The following is a 17478-nucleotide window of genomic DNA, read 5'->3' as shown; positions in this document are numbered from 1 at the left end:
GGTTAATGGTGATTTCCATGTTACTTTATAAATTGTCAATGCTTTTTATTATTTGTTGGTAATATTTTCATTTTGATATTCTATATAAATTTGCTAAAATAATTGTTGTAGTGTGCCGTGGAGTCAGTTCTGACTTATAGTAACCCTGTATACAGCTTCAGAGAGTGGCTGGGGATGTGAACCACCAACCCTGTAGTTACCAGTCCGGTACTTATTGTACAGGTCAACATCAGGACTCTAACATCCATGTGTTGTTATTGTCATTAAGTGTAGTTGAATAAGTTACAACTCATAACAATGCTTTACACTTTCCAAAGAATGGCTGGTGGGTTTGAACCAATGACCTTATGATTAGCAGTCCAGTGCTTATTCTACAGTGTTAAGGTGTTATTTCCACTTGAATTATTACCAATTTGTGATTTCGGTTAAACATCTATTTAATGACATTAAAATGTTATCAGGTCCATATTTGATTTTTAATCAACTTAACATCTTTTAGTTACATACATGTGCATATTCTATGTGCACATATACATATTTGTAGTTGTGGTTGCTGCTGTAAGGGACCGTGGAGTCAGGTATAAATCATAGTAATTTTATGCACAACAGAATGAATCACTGTCCGGTCCTGTGCCACTCTCATAATCATTGTTAAGCTTCAGCCTACTGCTCTATGTCAATCCATCTTGTTGGGGGGTCTCACTCTTAGATGACCCTCCAGTTTATCAAGCATAATAACCTTCTCCAGGGACTGGTTCCTCCTGATAATATGTCTGAGATACAAGAGACAAAGTCTCACCATCCTGGCTTCGAAGGAACATTCTGGTTGTACTTCTTTCAAAAGATTGGTTTGTTTTTTTCCACAGTCCTTGGTACTTTTAATATTCTTCTCCAGTATGGTAACTCAAATGCACTAATTTTTTTAAGGTCTTCCTTATTCACTATCCAGCTTTCACAAGCATATGAAGCTATGGAAATGGCTTGTTGTGGGTCAGGCACATCTTAATCCTCAAACTTATATCTTTGCTCTTACACATTTTAAAGAAGTTTTGTGCAGCATATTTGCCTAACAAAGATGTCATTTGAGTTCTTGATTGCTGCTTCCATGAGGATTTTATAATGGATCAAAGCAAAATGAAGCCTGACAATATCAATCTTTTCTCCATTTATCATGATGTTAGTTACTGGCTAAGTGTTGAGGATTTCTGTTCTCTGCATTGGGGTTCAACCCATAATAAAGGCTTTATTCTTTGATCTTCATCAGCAAATATTTCAAGTCTTCTTTGCTTTCTGCATATCACAGGTTGTTAATGAAACTTCCTCTAATTCTGATGCCATGTTCTTCTTCATATACTCTATCTTCTCAGATTATTTGCTCAGTGTACAGATTGAGTGTGGTGAAAAAATACAACCCTGGTACACAACTTTCCTGATTTTAAACCATTCAGTGTCTATTTTCTCTGCTCAAACAACTACTTATTGATTTATATATAGGTTCCACGTGAGCACAATTAAGTGTTCAGAATATTCATTCTCTGTAACAGCTTGCCCATAGTTTGTCATGATCCACAGAGTTGAAAGCCTTTAAATAGACAATAAAGCACAGATAAGCACAGTTCTGGTAAGAATTCTTTGCTTTCAGCCAAAATCCATCTGATGTTAGCAATGATATCGCTTATTGTACATCCTCACCTGAATCTGCCTTAAACCTCAGGCAGCTCCCTATCAATGTAATGTTGCATCAATTTTTGAATTATATTTAGTAAAAGTTTACTTGTATGTGATATTAATGATATTGTCTGATGATTTTCACAATCTGTCAGATCAGCTTTCTTTGGAATGGGCACAAATATAGATTTCTTCTAATCAGTTGTCCAGGTATCTGTCTTCCAAATTTCTTAGCCTAGATAAGTAAGTGCCTCCAGTGCTGCATCAGTATGTTGAAATATTTCAATTTGCGTTCTATCAAGTCCCAGAGTCTTGTTCTTTGTCAATGCCTTTCATGAACTTTGGACTTCCTCCTTTGGTACCATTGGCTCTTGATCATATGCTGTCTCTTGAAATGGTTGAATATCAACCATTTATTTTTGGTACAGTGACTCTGTGTATTTCTTCCACCTTCTTTTGATGAGTTTTCATAACTCAATATTTTGCCCATAAAATCCTTCAATACTGCAAGTTGAGTCTCGAATATTTTCTAGTTTTTTTCAGCTTCAGAAATGCTGAGCGTGTTCTTCCCTTTTGGTTTTCTAACTCCAGGTCTCTACACATTTCATTATAATACTTGACTTTGTCTTTTCTAGCTGCGTTTCAATTTTTTCTGTTCAGCTCTTTCACTTCCTCACATCTTCCATATGCTTTGGTATCTCAATACTAGTGAGCAAGTTCAGAGTCTTCTCTGACATCCATTTTGGTCTTTTTCTTCTTTATTGTCTTCTTAATGAATTTTTGCTTTCTTCCTGTATAGTGTTCTTGATGTCATCCCACAAGTCTTCTGTTCTTCAGTCATTAGTGCTTAATGCATCAAATCTTTACTTGACATTATCTCTAAATTTAGGTGGAATATGTTGAAGGTTAAATTTTGACTCTCATGAATTTGTTTAAATTTTCTTCAGCCTCAGTCTGAATTTGTATATGAGCAAGTGATGGTCAGTTCTACAATCTGCCCCTGGCCCTGTTTTGGTTGATGAGATGGAGCTTTTCCAACATCTCTTCCCACAGTTGTAGTTAATTTGATTCCTTTGAATTCCATCTGGTGTGGTCCATGTACATAGTCACCTTTATGTTGTTTAAAAAGGGTATTTGCAATGAATAAGTAAGTGGCCTTGCGAAATTCTATCATGTGATCTCCAGCGTCATTTCTATCACCAAGGTCATATTTTCCAACTACTGATCCTTCCTCTTTGTTGTTACCCTTTCAATTCCAACCACCAGTAATTATGATTACATCTTGATTGTATGTTTGATCAATTTCAGACTGAAGAATTTGGGATCTTCAGTTTCATCATCACTGGTTTTAGTGGTTGATGCATAAATTTGAATAATAGTGGTATTAACTGATTTTCTTTGTAGGCTTATGGATATTATCTTATCATAGGCAGTAATATGCTGCAAGGTAGATCTTACAATGTTTTTGGGGTTTTTTGATGATAAATGCAAAGCTATTTCTCTTTAATTTGTCACTTGAGGCATAATAAACCATAGACTTGTCAGATTCAAAATGGCCAGTACCAATCCATTTCAGCTAACTAATGCCCAGGATGTCCATCTTCATGCATTCAATTTTATTTGGACAGTTTGTAATTTCCTAGATTCATATTAGTAAATTCCATGTTCAGATTATTAGTGACTGTTATAGCTGTTTCTCTTCATGTTGAGTTGTTCCACATCAGCAAATCAGAAGTTTTACTCTATTCAGGTCATCACAGTCAATTCTATTTTGAGGAAGCATCTCTTTCCCAGTCATATTTTGCATGCCTTCCACCTAAAGGGCTCATCTTCTGACACTATTCTGGTGTGATTCATTATATTTCAATAGTCAATATTCTGGTCTATCTGACTGTGTTCCACTGCTATTCATAAGATATTCAGTGGCTAGACATTCAGAAGTAGTCCATTTCTCTTTCCTAGTCTGGAATCTTAGCTGAAACCTATCCATCATCTATGTACCCTGCTAGTATTTAAAATATCGGTGCCATTGCTTCCTGCATCAGAGCAATACACAAGCCACCACATTATGACGTACTGACAAACCTATTGTGGTGTTTGTATACATATATATAATTATGACATATTGGAATTGGTATGAACTATACTTACAATTGTCAGTTGCTTTTCTTTGTGGGGGATATATCTTATAGTTAGATGTTGTTGTTAGGTGCAACAATAACATGTACAAAATATTGAATGACCCAGAAAACATCAAACGCATATGGAAAGGATACTCAGAGTTAGTAAATCAAAAAGAAATTGTCAGTGTTCAATCATTTCAAGAGGTAGCATATGATCAAGAGCCATTGTTACTGAAGGAAGAAATCCAAGCTTAACTGAAGGCAGTGATGAAATAAAGACTCCAGGAATTAATGGACTATAAATTGAAATATTTCAACAATCTTATGAAGCACTGGAGGTACATGTTCATCTATGCCAAGAAATTTGTAAATGAGTTACCTGTGAAATCGACCAGAAGAAATTCATATTTGTGCCCATTAAAAAGAGAGGTGGCCCAGCAGGATGATAATATCATTAATATCACTTGCAAGTAACATTTTGCTGAAGACTATTCAAAAACAGTTACAACTGTGCATTGACAAGGTAATGCCAAAAATTCAAGCTGGATTCAGAAGAGGATAGAAAGCTGTTTACACATTCTTTATTGACTATGTAAATGATTTCAGCTGTGTGGATCATGAAAAGCTATAGATAGTATTACAAAGAATGGCTATTCCAAAACATTTCATTGTACTTATGATAAACCTGTATATAGACCATGAGGCAGTCATTAGCACAGAACAAGGAGTTACTGAATTGTTTAAAATTAAGAAAGGTCTACATCAGGGTTATAGCCTTTCTCTATACTTATTCAATCATATACTGAGCAAATATTCTGAGAAGCTGGATTATATAAAGAAGAATGTGATATCAGGACTGAAGGAAGACTCATTAACAACCTATAATATGCTGATGCTACAACCTTGTTTGCTGGAGGTAAAGAGGACTTAAATTACTTATTGATGAAGACCAAAGACTACAGGCTTGTTTATGGATTGCACCTCAATGTGAAAAAAAAAAAAATTAATTCTCACAAGTGGGCCAGTAAATAAAATTATGTTAAGAGGAGAAAACATTGAACTTGTCAAAGACTTCATTTTGCTTTGATCCACAATGAACACATATGGAAGTAGTAGTCAAGAAATCAAATGATTTACTGCATTAGCAAATCTGCAACAAAAGATCTCTTTAAAGTGCTCAACAGCCCTTTAAAGTTTCTCTATACTCAAGAACAAGTTTCAAAATCTCTTCTGACATCGATTTGGGTACTTTCCTTCTTTCTTGTCTTCTTAATAACCTTTTGCTTTATTCCTGTATGATGTTCTTGGTGACATCCTACAACTTTTTGGTCTTTCGTCATTAGTGTCTAATACATCAAATCTGTCCTTGAGGTGGTTTCCAAATTCAAGAAATATGTGTTTGAGGTCATATTTTGGCTCTCATGGACTTGTTTTAATTTTCTTCAGTTTCAGCCTGAATTTGTATATGAACAATTGATGGTTAGTTCTACTGTCTGCCCCTGGCCTTGTTTTGGCTGATGATATTGAGCTTCTCCACTGTCTCTTCCTACAGATGCAGTCAATTTGATGCCTGTGTATTTAAATCTGGTTAGGTCCATGTGTATAGTCACCATTTATGCTGTTTAACAATGGTATCTGTAATGAATAAGTCGTTGTTCTTGCAAAATTCTATCAATATTGCAGCACATAATTTGATGATGATTTCATTCTTAGATATTCACTTGTTGATAAAGATGTTGTTGTTGTTGTTATGTGCCGTGGAGTCGATTCCAACTCATAGCGACCCTGTACAGGGTTTCCGAGGCTGTAAATCTTTACGGGAGCAGAAAGCCTCATCTTTCTCCCGCGGGGCAGCTGGTAGTTTCGAACTGCTGACCTTGAGGTTCGCAGCCCGATTCGTAACCACTACGCTACCAGAGCTCCTTATAGGATTCATAAATTTGCTGATAATAAAAAGCAATACTAATGAAAACTGAGCAAAAAAAAAAGCATTCAACTTATATCAGGACCTACTTATGGCAGATTTGTCAGTACAAAATCCTTTCGTAAGTCAGCGACTACTTGGGAGTGTGCATGTGTGTTTATGTGTGTAGCATGTGTGTTTGTCTGTGTGTCTGTAGACACACATTAACAAATAAACAAACTCATTCATCTGTTTCTTATACTTTTCACTTGTATATATACATATATGAGCACACACATAGATATGTATACATATAATATGCTTAACATTTTTAAATGTGTGAACTCAAAAAGCTAACTTTAATATTTTTAAGAATATACAGTTTTATTTTGATTGTTTATATTTTAGGCAATCTATAGAAAACATAACTAGTACAGATGATAATTCATGCTGATTAACAGTATTATTTGGTTGTTGTTGTTGTTAGGTGCCATCGAATCATTACCAACTCATAGCGACCTTATGTACAGCGGAACGAAACACTGACTGATCCTAAATACCTAAAATGGCTGTCTTTCTTAGAATGTTATGGTAAAATCTCTCTGGGAAACATAGCACATCTATAAGTAGGCACATGTGACATTATACAAACATAAGTAAGGATAAGTTGTGGCTCAGACTGGTGGTAGCTACAATATCTATGAGATCTAATATACAATAGTATTTTTCAATGATCCTTAAAATTCTGATCATAAGGTATTAAAATCCTTATTTGAACAGTGATTCAAGATTCTAACATAGCTGAAAAGTTATCTTCCAGTTTCTTTCTCCCTAGCATGGAGATTAGACTTTTTAAACTGAGCCAACACTGGCACCAGTAATGCACTAAAATAACTTTGCCTTTCTTCCTGTATTTCTCTCATCTTTGAGAAGGTCAAATGCAGTTTAGAGTAGGCAGTATATGAATATAAATAATGGCTTATTTTAATAACTAAAAGGTGGATTATAGATGCATATGAAAATCTTGAAAATAGTCATTAATTATGGATGTGTAGACTTCATTCAGGTAAAACTTGAAGTTCTTCCTTCAAGAGGAATATCAAGTTATAGCTACATGAAGTCATACTTCAAACAATTTAACTTGAAACTTTCACTTCTTATTCTATTAGCTATTTGGCTGCTGAGACAGATAGCAATGTCTAACCCTGATGTTTAACAGTCAAGGAGCTATTTTCTAAAAAAATCAACCTGCAGAGTAGGAAATTAGTGTTTCCAATGCATAAAATCCAAATAAGTATGCAAATTAACCACTGAGATTCTCAATAATCAACAAAATTACCCCATAAGGATTAAAAGTAAAGGAAAATTCAAATTATTGTTTTATTATAATACCTTAAAAATGGAAAGTGCAATAGGCTAGTTATTAGAATGCAGTGGCAACTATTTGCATAAATATTGTAGGCAATGTACAATAGTTGTAAATAATAATTGTTTGGCACTAAAATAACTGAGGATGAAGAAAAAGAATGGAAGGAAAAAAGGAAGGAAAGAAGTAAAGGAGGAAAGGAAATTTAGTGAGGAAGAAAAGATGGCAGGAAGAAAGACACAGAGAACGGTATTTTCTTGGAATTCTGGGTAAAATATTTTGGTCACCACGAATGTTTAATGCTGTTGTTGTTTATACCATCAAATCAGTTCTGATGCTTAGTGACCCTACTTAGATTTTCTGAGGAGCAGCTGGCAAGTTTGAACTTCCGACTCTACGATTAAAACTAAGTTTGCAGTCCAGTGCATTAACCCACAGTGCCACACCAGCACTCATGAATGTTTAACAAGATTGTAAAAATGGCTTCTAAGAATTTAAATCTGAAAAACAGTAAGTTCTAGGCCATTCCTCATGATGAAAAAAAAAAAAAAAGATGTTTCTTAAAATTTGATTCTTCTGAATAACCTATAGACATTACAACTGAATCTCAATATGGATATTTTATGATTAATGAAATATAGGAAATGTGGGTTTTTAATTTCTGAAATTGAAAACAAAGAATAACCATGTTAGTCTTACAAGGTGTCACACTCTTATTTTCCACAATTATATTTGTTTAATTAAGTTTATGATGCAATATATTTCTTAATAAAGAATATGATTTGAGTAATAGTTGTGAAAAACATTTTTAGGATTCTGTTTAACATAGCAGTGCTATTTAATTATTTATTTAGAAATATATTTTTTTAAACTCCAAGGTGTTTTGGGTGTTTTTTTTTTTTTTAAGTGTCTCTCTGTTTTTTATGTTGGCTCAATATTTGTAAAGGAACATTAACCAATACCATAAAGATTCAACATGGAACTTACCTACTTTAGATGGGAACAAATTATGGATTAATTTGTATCCATTGCTATAAGATAAGGACTGATTGGGAGTTGAAAACCACCAGTCATTCTTGAAAACCCTATTCAGTATGAGTTAGCACTGACTTGACAGCTTTTAACAACACCACCATAAAGATCCAATATGGAACTTACCCACTTCTGATGGGAAGTTAGTAAGGAGTCCTGGTGTGGCACTATAGGATAAGTATTGGACTGCAAGGTCAGTTTGAACTGCAAGGTAGGCAGCTCAAACTCACCATTAGCTTTGGAAACCCTACACAGGGTTGCTATGATTCAGAACTGACTCAATGGCACTTACAATCATTACGGATTGATTTATATTTACCAAAATTAAGTATTGAAGTCTGGTCCCTATAAGTTTAGATGCAATACTGTTTAGAATTGTGTTTTGAATTTTGTTATGTTAATAAGGGCATATCAGAGTAGGGTGGGTCCTAAACAATCACTTTCAGTTATAAAAAAGAGAAGATGAAATAAAGAGGCACACAGGGGAAAGACAGAAGCAATCTGAGCGCTATTGACAAGTTAAGAAATGCCAAGGATTGCTGGCAGTCATCAGAAACTAGGAGAAAGGTTCATAGAAGGACTCAAAATGCAGAAACCCTGATTAGGATGTTCAGCCTCTAGGTCTGTGAAATAATAATCTTTATTTTTTAAAGTCTCTTTCTTTTGGTAACTGTTATGACAGCACTAGAAAATTGAGTATCCACCTAAGAATGCTACATTAAATATAAAATACAAAAAATGGAGCAACATTTAGAGAATGGTTTTCTAAAGGGTCACATTAAAAAAAATATTGTCTTTTGTTGTCACATGTTATGAAGATATTTAATGTTGCAGTTAAAAAAAATCCTGGTTTTTAGAGGCACTATTCCCAGGCTCAAGTACATGATAGTAACCTCCTTTGTGATGAGCACACAGCTTTATTTTATTTTTATTTTTACGAATACAAAGGTACAGTTTTTACTCTAAAGAATCTTAGATATGATTTGATGCAGTGCCAATCAGGAGAATGATTAGGCAGACAACAATAAATGGCTCTCATTGATTGCTCAGATCCCTAAAATAGCACTTCTTGATTTTTAGTATGCATCTAAATCACCTGGAGAATATGCCATATTTACAGATTTTGGCCCTACCCCCAGAGGGTCAAATAGTTCCGAGAGTGGTTCTCAGGAGGATGTATTTTGACAAGTATAATAAAACAAAATGTTGACTCTGTTGCAAGGGACACAGGACAGCATGTAAAAAAAAATGGCTTTAACACATATCAGAAGGACCAAGAAATCACAGGAGAAAAATCTTTGAAGAAGAAATTAGATTTATTAATGGAAAGGATGCTCATGTGATTTGTTAATTTTTATTGAAATTTACAGCGCTATTTTCATAATTTTTATCCCAGAATCTGTAAAGGTGGCAGAAGGAAACCAAAAAAATCTCACTTTAGTTATGAATCCCATCACTTATTAATTATATAAAAATGACTATAGTGTAACCTTGACTTCCACAGATGAAACATTTAATAACAACTAACCATAAATGGTCCCAAAGGTCACAATATTGATTTGTACATTTGCTGATGCAAAAATTTGACCTGTGTACTTATGAGGCAGGCATGTGTATAGATGTTATTTAGTAAATGATTAAATTTAGTGAACCATGCAGCATATTTATTTCAACACAGAGTTTTTTGGATGTAAAGACTCTCATGAAAGGATATAATTCTACTTTCTTCAGGAAAAAGTGTCACCAAATAAGAGAAAGTATTTCATATGTTGAAAAGTAACTATCAGGTGAAGGGAATGTATATTAAGGGAAAAGAAACTCGAAGGAGAAATGGGATGCAAGAGACATAAAAGGGGGTACAAATTTATGAAAAGGATAATTTTGAACTTAACAGAAGCAGGATTTAACCACATTTTCAAAGCTTTGGGGTGAGAGGAGGAGTTTTCTTTCACAGAAAAGTATTAGATGAGCAGTCTTGGGAAGTCTAAGATGTTCATGAATGTTATGGTATTTGTCAATCTACCTATTCTCTGTTATATACCTAGAAAGATAGTTCTAAGAGTATTTGGAGGATGAGAAATTAAAATGAAGTAAAATTGTGTAGGTTTACTTCACCATACGATTTTAAGGCACACATTTCTTTTAAAACAGTGATTGTCAAAACTGTGGACTCTGGACCAGCAGCATCAGCATTACCTGGGCTTGTGTTAAATGCACACTCCCAGGATTTATCTTAGAACTAGTGAAACTGAAATTCTAGGGTGCTTGTGCACTATCAAGTCAGTTCTAACCCATAATCACCCTATATAGGATTCCTAAGGCTGTAAATCTTGTTGTTGTTGTTGTTTTTAATGGTATATTGTGAATTTTGTGATAATTTACATGGGAGAACATTAGTTTTACATTCATCTTATCATATATCATTTCATTGCCATGGTTACAATACCCTCCATGCATCATCAACCAACCAAAGGGTATATCCTGCAAGCCTGCCCACCCCCAGTCATCAGCACACAGTCCCTCTTCCTCTCTGGGTCTAAAGTCCCCAGCTGCTCCACCTCTCCACATCATCATCTCTGCCTCCATCTCTGGTGTCACTGCTTCTCTGGGTAGGGTCCCGCTCTCCGCTCTTCTCCCTTCATGGTCCCAGGGACCTCCACTCCTAGACCTAAGAGTTAATCACTCCATTCCTTGCCACAAAACGTCTACCTTTACATTTCCAACCCTCACAATCAGTCCTGATAACAATCAGGTGTGAGATGATAGCTCATTGTTGTTTGGATTTGCATCTCTCTAATGGCTACTGATCTTGATGCCTTTGAATTGTGGTGTTGGAGGAGAATACTGAAAGTGCCATGGACTGCCAAAAGAACCAATAGATCTGTTTTGGAAGAAGTGCAGCCAGAGTGCTCCTTGGAGGCCAGGATGGCTAAGCTTCGTCTCTCCTACTTTGGACATATTGTCCGGAGGAAACAGTCGTTGGAGAAGGATGTCATGCTTGGTAGGGTGGAGGGTCAGAGAAAAAGAGGAAGACCCCCTACGAGATGGATCAGCCAGGTGGCATCATTGATGGACTCAAGTGTAGCAGCGGTAGTGAGGTTGGCCCAGGATCGAACATTGTTTCGTTCTGCTGTGCATGGGGTCTCTATGAGTCGGTTCCGACTCGATGGCACCAGACAACAACAACAACAACAAATGGCTACTGATCATGAATATTTCTTCATATGTTTGTTGGCTGCCTTGATCTCCTCCTTGTTGAAGTGTCTGTTCATGTCCTGTGCCCATTTTTTAATTGGGTTATTTGTCTTTTTTTTGTTGAGGTGTTGTAGTTTTCTATATATTTTAGAAATAAGTCCTGTGTCGGATGTGTCATTGCAACAGATTTTTTCCCATTCTGTGGGTTCCCTTTTTACTCTTCTAGTGAAATCTTTTGATGCACATAAGTTTTAAATTTTTAGTATGTCCCACTCATCTATTTTGTCTACTTTTGTCTGTGTAGTTTTCAAAATGTTTACTAGTCTGTGTATTCCCTGAATTAGTGCCCTCACACTTGTCCCTATTTATTTCATTGATGACCATAATTCTGGGATTCACATTTAGGTCCTTAATCCATGTTGAGTTGGTTTTTGTATAAGGTGTGAGGTGAAGGTCTTGTTTCAATCTTTTGCATATTGCTTTCCAGTTCTGCTTTCCAGTACCACCTGTTGAAGAGACTATCACCTCCCCATGCGATATATTTAGGTGTTTTGTCAAAAATTAGTTGGCTGTATGTAGATGGGTTAATTTCTGGATTCTCAATTATTTTCCATTGATCGATGTATCTTTCACTGTACCAGTACCAAGTTGCTTTGACCACTGTAGCCATGTAGTATACTTTAAAGTCAAGGAGTGAGCGGTTTCCAACCTTATTCTTTTTCTTAAGAGTGCTTTGCTTATCCTGGGTCTCTTTCCTTTCCTTATAAAGTTTGTAACTGTTTTTTCCATCTCTTTGAAGAAAGTTGTTGGAATCTGGATTGAGATTGCATCATATGTGTAAATTGCTTTGGGAAGTATTGGCATTTTCATAATGTTAAGTCTTCCTATCCATGAGCATGGTACATTCTTCCATTTTTGTAGGTCTCTTTTGGTTTCTTGTAGTAGTGTTTTGTAGTTTTCTTTGTATAAGTCCTTTGTTTCTTTGGTTACATTTATTCTTAGATATTTCATCCTTTGGGCAGATATTGGAAATGGTATTGCTTTCCTGATGTCCTTTACAATGCTATCATTTTTGGTATAGAGGAATCCAACTGATTTTTGTATGTTGATCTTACATCCTGCCACTTTGCTGAATCCTCCAATGAGGTCTAGTAGCTTTTCTCCTGAGTCTTTGGGGTTTTCTATGTATAGGATCATATTGTCTGCAAATAGTGAGAGTTTTCCTTCTTTGCCAATTTGGATGCCTTTAATTTCCCTATCTTGCTAAGACTTCCAGCACAATATTGAATAGGAGTGGTGACAAAAGGCATCCTTTTCTGGTTCCTGTTCACAGAGGGAAGGCTTTCAGTTTTTTTCCATTGAGAGTAATGTAGGCTGTTTGTTTTGTATATACGCTCTTAATTATGTTGAGGAATTCCCCTTCAAGTCCTATTTTGTTGAGTGTTTTTATCAAGAATGGATGTTGGATTTTGTCGCCTTTTCTGCATCAATAGGTATGATCATGTGGTTCTTTTCATTTTTCTTATTTATATGGTGGATAAGGTTGATCATTTTTCTATTGTTGAACCATCCTTGCATCCCTGATATGAACCCCACTTGATCTTGATGCATTATCTTTTTGATATGTTGCTAGGTTCTGTTGGCTAGGATTTTGTTGAGAATTTCTGCATCTGTGTTCATGAGGGATATTGGTCTATGATTTTCTTTCTAAGTGACATCCTTCCCAGGTTTTGGTATGAGGGTTATGCTTGCTTCATAAAATGTATTAGGAAGTTCTCCCTCCTCCTCATCGTCTGGAATAATTTGAGTAGAATTGGTGACAGCTCTCCCCTGAATGTTTGGTAGAACTCACCAGTGAAGCCATCTGGACCTGGACTTTTTTTGATTGGGAATCTTTTGATGACAAGATCAATTTTTCTTTTGTTATGTGTCTGTTCAGGGTTTCTACTTCACTGTGTGTAAGTTTAGGTAGGTCGTGTTTATCTAAAAATGTATACATCTCATCTAAGTTTTCAAACTGTTGGAGTACAACTCTTCATAGGATTCTGTTACTATCCTTTTGATTTCCTTTGGTTCCATTGTGACATTACCCATGTGGTTTCTAATGCATTTTATTTGTGTCTTCTCTCTCTTTTCTTTTGTTGGGTTTGCCAATGGCCTGTCAATTTTGTTAATCCTTTCAAAGAATCAGCTTCTTGTCCTGTTGATCCTTTCTATAGTTTTTCTGTTTTCTATCTCATTTATTTCTGCTCTAATCTTTATTATTTCTTTTCTTTTGGTGGCTGTAGGTTCCCTCTGTTGGTCTGTTTCTAATTGTTGTAGATGTTGTGTTAATGTGTTAATTTTGGTTCTTTCTTCTTTTTGGATGTGTGCGTTTATTGGAATAAACTGTCCTCTCAGCACTGCTTTCGCAGTGTCTCAAAGATTTTGGTATGTTGTATTTTCATTCTCATTTGTTTCTAGGAACTTTGTGAATTCACGTTTAATTTCTTCTACTACCCAGTCTTTTCAGCAGGGTGTTAATCAGTTGTCATGCATTTGACTTTATTTCCTTGGTGTTCCTATTGTTGATTTCTAATTTGATAGCATTGTGGTCTGAGAAGATGCTTTGTAGTGTTTTGACATTTGTAAATTTATGGAGATTTGTTTTGTAGCCTTAGACGTGGTCTACTCTGGAGAATGTTTCATGATCACTGGAAAAGAATGTGCATTGTGCAGTTGTTGGGTTGAATGCTCGGTACACATCTATGAGGTCCAGTTGGCTGATTGTGTTGGTTAGTTCTGTGTCTTTGTCAAATTTCTTTCTGGTTGTTCTATCTATTTTTGAAAGTGGTGTATTAAAATCGCCCGCTATTATTGTAGATTCATCTATTTTTTTTTCTTTAAATCTGTTAGAGGTTGCTTTATATATATTGGAGCTCTTTCATTGGGAGCATAGCTATTTATTATGTTTATGTCATCTTGTTCAATTGTCCCTTTAATCATGAGATAATGTCCATCTTTGTCTATTATGCTGGTTTTTGCCTTAAAGTTTATTTTATCAGAGATTAGTACTGCCTTTCCTGTTTTTTATTGCAATTAGCTTGGTATATTTTTTGGCATTCTTTGACTTTTAATCCGTTTTTGTCTCTGTGTGTGAGTTGTGTCTCTTGCAGACAGCATATTGAAGGATCTTGTTTTCTTGTCTATTCTGCCACCCTCCGTCTCTTAACAGGTGCATGTAATTGATTTACATTCAGTGTAATTATCAATAGGTATTGATTAATTGCTGCCATTTGTTTGTTTTGTTTGTGGTGTTGCTGCTTCTTTGTTCTGTTTGTCTTCTTTTGATGAGTTCATGATTTTTGTGTTCTTTCCTGTAAGTTTCCTCATAGTTTTAATGTTTCCATGTTCTTCTTAGATTTTCATTCTCTTGGTATGTTGTGAAGTGTTAATTTTCTTTGAGATTGCCTTATAGTCCATTAACTTTCTCTCCATTTAGTGCAGTCTATTTTATCCTGTAATCTACTTGACCTTCTCACTATATGGATCTCTGTTCCTACATGTTCCTTCTTTTACACTGAACTTGGTTTGATCATAGACTGACCTCCCAGATTCTCAGTGTTTGTTCTTATAGTTTTGTTCTTTTCTTGACTCTTCCTTCTGACAAGTTAGTTCTAGGAGGTGCTGCCACATATGTCAATCTCTGGTTGTTGTCTGTTCTTGTTAGTTCTCAGTCCACAGAACTCCCTTTAGGATGTTTTGTAGCGTGGGGTTGGCTTTGGCAAAATCCCTTAGCTTCTGTTTATCCTGGAATGTTTTGATTACACCATCATATTTGATTGATAGCTTTGCTGGATAAAGGATTCTTGGTTGGCACCTTTTTCTTTCAGGGTTTTATATATGTCTTCTCATTGCCTTGTTGCTTGCATGGTTTCTGCTGAGAGATCCGAGCTTAATCTGACTTTCTTGACTTTGTATGTAACACTTCTCTTTTCCCTAGCTGCCTTCAGGAGTGTCTCCTTTTCTTTGATTTTGGAGACCTTGATTATGATGTCTTGGTGATTTTCATTTGGGGTCTATCTTTCCTGGGGTTCATTGAGCTTCTTGAATGTGTATCTTTTCACTTTTTTAGGATGTTAGAGAAATTTACTTCTAGAAGTTCTTCAACTATTTTCTTTGTGGACTTGTATGATTCTTCTTGTTCTGGAATGCCGATAATTCTTAAGTTATTCCTCTTCATGTTGTCCAACATGAATCTTAGACCTTCTTCAGATTTTTGCTCTCCTTTTTTCTGTTTGCTCTTCTGTCTTAGTGGTATTGAGAGATTTGTCTTCCAGCTCACTGGTTCTGCCTTCCATCTCTTATATTCTACTCCTTTGCTCTTTCAGAGTATTGTCTATTTCTGATATTTTGTTATTGATCATTTGGACCTCTTTCTGTATGTTTTGAATTGTTTCCAATGCTGTGTCTATCTTATTTGATAGTTCTATAGTGCTTTCCTGACATCTTCCTTATTTTTCTCAACTCCATTGCAACGTGTTTTGAAACATTTTATAATCATTTTTCTGAATTCCTTCTCAGACATTTCTAAGGCCTGCCCTCCTTCCAGAATGGAGGCCAGGTCTACCTCTAGATCTTTTGTCTCAGACATTTTATCTTGTCTCTGGACATGTGCTGATACGGTCATCTGCTTTTTGATTCTTGGACATGTTTAGTATTTATCTGTGGCCTTAAAACATAATTGAGTATGTGTTTTGGTATTTTTTATGATTTTTGATTGCTTCCAGGTAAATGTGATCAGGATGTGGGCTTCCCTTCTCACTGTTCTTATTGCTTAAATCAGAGCATCTTTTACAGGTGTTGTCTGCCATCCTGGTATGTAGCAGTTGGTATTGGTTCTTGCCTGGGTTTTGGTGTTTTATAGAGTGTGATTGTAGCTTGACTATATGACAGCACTTGCTGACTCTTCTTGGGTAATATAGGGAGAGATAGAGTTCCCCAAAAGTAAAAGGGGGAGCATAAAACAGCAAAACAGCACCAGCCAAAAACACAAGGGAAAACAAAACAAAACAAAACAACAACAACAACAAAACAAAACTAGACTGAATATTGTAGTCTATAATCACAGAAAAAGGAAAGGAGGGAGAGAAGAAAAAAAAAAATCTGTAGCTTAATATGAGTACGACTTTAATGTCCTCTCTTCAGCTTCTTGCTCTCAAAGCTGCCTGAGAGATTTTAAGATGTCACTGTTGGTTGTTATGCTATCCCTCAGGCTTTAATTTAATTTTTGGCCTGTTTTGTTTTTAAACTCTCTTTCCCTCTCTACATCCCTGTCCTGGCCTCTTCTGTATTTAAAGATAAAATAAAACAAACAAAGTTCAGGGCCTGCTCTTGGGCTGAGTATCTGTGTACATGCATGGCAGAAGAACCCACCTGTGGCTAGGGTGGGGGGGTGTTCACTTGATCAGGTACCCCCTCTAGTCACCAGAATGGAGCTGCACAAACATTGGGGGAAGGGGTAATGACCAGAAACCAAAAAAAAAAAAAGAAGAAGAAAATTAGAACAAAAGTGTATTGTCCACCTTTGCTGCTAGGCTCTTGTGGCATTTTTCCATGGTGTTTCTGCTCCCCTGATTGTTCTTGCCATTTGGTCTCACAGAAGATGTTGGCTCCAGGCCTCTGAGCCCAACAGATTTAAAAGTATGCAATTTCTTACTTTAGCTTCAAGTTCCACTAGCTATAAACCTTCAAACTTTTAAAATATTCCTAGCTATATGGTTCCAGGTTTTGGAGCTCTGCCCTGAATCTGCTTTGCCTGGTACTGTGGTATGGCTGACGGCAAGCTTCACCACCGTCAAGTCCCGCCTCCTTTGTAAGTGTTTATGGGAGCAGAAAACCTCATCTTTCTTTCAAAGGGTAATTAGTGGATTAAAACTCTTGACCTTGTTACTAACAGCCCAAAACATATTTTAACAAGCATAATGGTTACCAAGCAGGCTGTTAATTTCAAGGTTAGCAGTTTGAAACTACACAGGAAAAGATGAGGCTTTCTTCTCCAGTAAAGATTTACAGCCTCAGAAACCCTATGCAGGGTCGCTATGAGTCAGGACAGACTCCATGGCAGGTAACCAACCACCACCATACTGATACATAGTGTATTTCTCCTCAAATTTCCTTAATAATTGACAGATGATGATTTAAAAGTAATG

At 35.9% G+C, this 17478-nt stretch overlaps 1 protein-coding gene across 2 annotated transcripts in view; it reads right to left on the bottom strand.

Annotated features, from left to right (window-relative positions):
- The window catches only part of LSAMP (limbic system-associated membrane protein), a 1036759-nt gene that overhangs the window by 493910 nt on the left and 525371 nt on the right, over positions 1 to 17478 (bottom strand). The window lies entirely within an intron of this gene.

This window comes from Chrysochloris asiatica, unplaced genomic scaffold (assembly GCF_000296735.1).
Source record: "Chrysochloris asiatica unplaced genomic scaffold, ChrAsi1.0 scaffold00061, whole genome shotgun sequence".
Taxonomy (NCBI): Eukaryota; Metazoa; Chordata; class Mammalia; order Afrosoricida; family Chrysochloridae; genus Chrysochloris; species Chrysochloris asiatica.
This window is presented reverse-complemented; position numbering and strand designations above follow the sequence as displayed.